The sequence below is a fragment of the Sinocyclocheilus grahami genome, unplaced genomic scaffold (assembly GCF_001515645.1).
Source record: "Sinocyclocheilus grahami isolate Dianchi unplaced genomic scaffold, SAMN03320097.WGS_v1.1 scaffold382.1, whole genome shotgun sequence".
Taxonomy (NCBI): Eukaryota; Metazoa; Chordata; class Actinopteri; order Cypriniformes; family Cyprinidae; genus Sinocyclocheilus; species Sinocyclocheilus grahami.
The window spans coordinates 1656150-1658661 of NW_015505561.1; the positions used below are offsets into that span (position 1 = coordinate 1656150).

Sequence of the window (2512 nt, forward strand, 5' to 3'; positions counted from 1 at the left end):
CTTTCGGAAGGCCAAATAAAGTGCTTTTGCTTTCGTCTAGAAACACACAGCGTCTCCCTGACAGCTCGCTTCAACACTAACTGCAGTTACTGAAACCACGCCTTCTTTCTTTACGTGCACATTTGGGCGGCATTATGCAAATATTTCCACATAGTGAGGTAGATATGTGGGGGCGTGTTAGAACGAGCCGTTTTAGGGGGGCGTGGCAGAGTCTTAACTTTGATAAAGAATATCTCTTTGGTTTTGAGACTAGTCTTTGCAACTTCAGGGATCTTATCTATGCACAATCAGCTTGTAACACTCCAAAGAGAAAGGAAAACTTGAAATCGCATCATATGACCCCTTTAATATCTGCCATTAGTTGAGCAGATTTGTTAGTTAATCAAAGACCATGAAGAGCTCACACACATTTCAAACGCGATTACGATTTTACGCAATATTTCTACGGGCATCTAACAGAGTTCACGATCATGGGCGCATGACACCGGTTTCGCCAGACACGATTCATATTGGATAAACTTGGAATTTGGTCATACAAACGGAATGATCTTGCATTATTATGCTCGACATGTGTATCCGCACTAAACTAATGTGAGCTCAAAGTTTAGATTCCTCAGTCAGAGGCTGAACATGCAAAAATCGATAACAGTATTGCCTATCAAAATAATATAATACTGCACTGTAAATAAAAGCAATCATTTGGGGAATTAAATTACAAAACATCGCCTGATGTTCCGCATCTATCGAGTGTGATGAACTCCGGTGGGCTTTAAACCAGCGTCCCCGTGTCGTGTTTGATACAGAAGTGCTCCGTTACAGAACGCGAGCACAAAAAGAAGAAATAAAGCAATACACACTTGCACACCAAGATAACCTATATCACAACACCAAACTCCAATGATGCTTCATGTGCAAACGGCGTTCTGCACGTTAAGGTTCATCTAACGTGAGAAGGGTGGCTTCCACGGTCGCCGGGGCAAAGTCATCATTTAAATGAGCGAGCATGCATCAGCACACTTATTTACCTTACAGAATGATCACAATCCACTGGCGAGTGTCTTCCACAAAAATCAGCTCGCGAATCCCTTCTCCTGCCCCAAGTCCCTCCGTCCACTCTTATCCAAGTCTGGCAAGCGTTGAGCAATAGAGTCTGACAGCAGCGGAGCCCTCCGTGAAGTCTCCGGTTGCACGAGCGAGCGAGTGGGCGGGACCTCTAGCGGTTCAGTTTCTACACCAGCGGTAATTATTTGAGGATTCTGGCGCATCTATTGCGACTGATGGCCATTAATGCTCGTTTATAGACAGACACCAGGAGAATCGTGTAAGATTTAAGGTTCATGTTCTTGCCGCCATATGTCTCGTCCTGCTGTTACTAGGCTGTCTTGATGCCTACGATTTTTTGGGGGGGCTCTGGTAATATTTCAACTATATATATTTTAATTAATTGAGTTAATTTTCTGAATACCCCACAACATATAATGGTCAAAATAAAACACATTTTTCCACTTAATGCATTAAAAGTATATAATAGTTTATTTTTGCTTATTTATATTTCATCATAATCTTATTATTAACAAATATAACAAAAGAACACGTTAAAAATGTACATCTATTGCTTATGTCCGCATTGCATAATGGGCCTACATAACAAAAAATACATAAAAGTCATTGTCATTTATTTTAAACTTAAGTTGGATATTTGCAAACTGACAAAAGAACAGCTTTACTAATGTATTTGTTTCACTGTCTGAATTTATATCATGGCTCTTTGCCACCAGCCTGCCACTATCAGGAGCGCTTTTGCAATTACTTCCAAAAATAAATAAAATAATAATTATTATTATATTATATACACTGAACAAAATTATAAACGCAACATTTTTGTTTTTGCCCCCATTTGGCCTACATAACAAAAAATACATAAAAGTCATTGTCATTTATTTTAAACTTAAGTTGGATATTTGCAAACTGACAAAAGAACAGCTTTACTAATGTATTTGTCCGAAAACCAGTCAGTATCTGGTGTGACCACCATTTGCCTCACGCAGTGCAACACATTTCCTTCGCATAGAGTTGATCAGGTTGTTGATTGTGGCCTGTGGAATGTTGGTCCACTCGTCTGTGAGACCAGTGGCTGGTCTCAGACGATCTTGGAGGTGAAGATGCTGGATGTGGAGGTCCTGGGCTGGTGTGGTTACACGTGGTCTGCGGTCGTTGGATGTATTGCCAAATTCTCTGAAACACCTTTGGAGACAGTTTATGGTCAAGAAATGAACATTCAATTCACGGGCAACAGCTCTGGTGGACATTCCTGCAGTCAGCATGCCAATTGCACGCTCCCTCAAAACTTGCGACATCTGTGGCATTGTGCTGTGTGATAAAACTGCACATTTTAGAGTGGCCTTTTATTGTGGCCAGCCTAAGGCACACCTGTGCAATAATCATGCTGTCTAATCAGCATCTTGATATGCCACACCTGTGAGGTGGATGGATTATCTTGGCAAAGGAGAAG

General features: G+C 41.0%; 1 protein-coding gene across 1 annotated transcript in view; it reads right to left on the minus strand.

Annotated features, from left to right (window-relative positions):
* Positions 1–1165, minus strand: part of LOC107549862 (junction plakoglobin-like) — a 90151-nt gene extending 88986 nt beyond the window's left edge. Inside the window, exon 1 of the mRNA XM_016231039.1 lies at positions 1026–1165. The gene's annotated coding sequence lies outside the window, so the exon portion shown is untranslated. The remainder of the gene's footprint in view (positions 1–1025) is intronic.
* Between the last annotated feature and the right edge of the window lie 1347 nt (positions 1166–2512).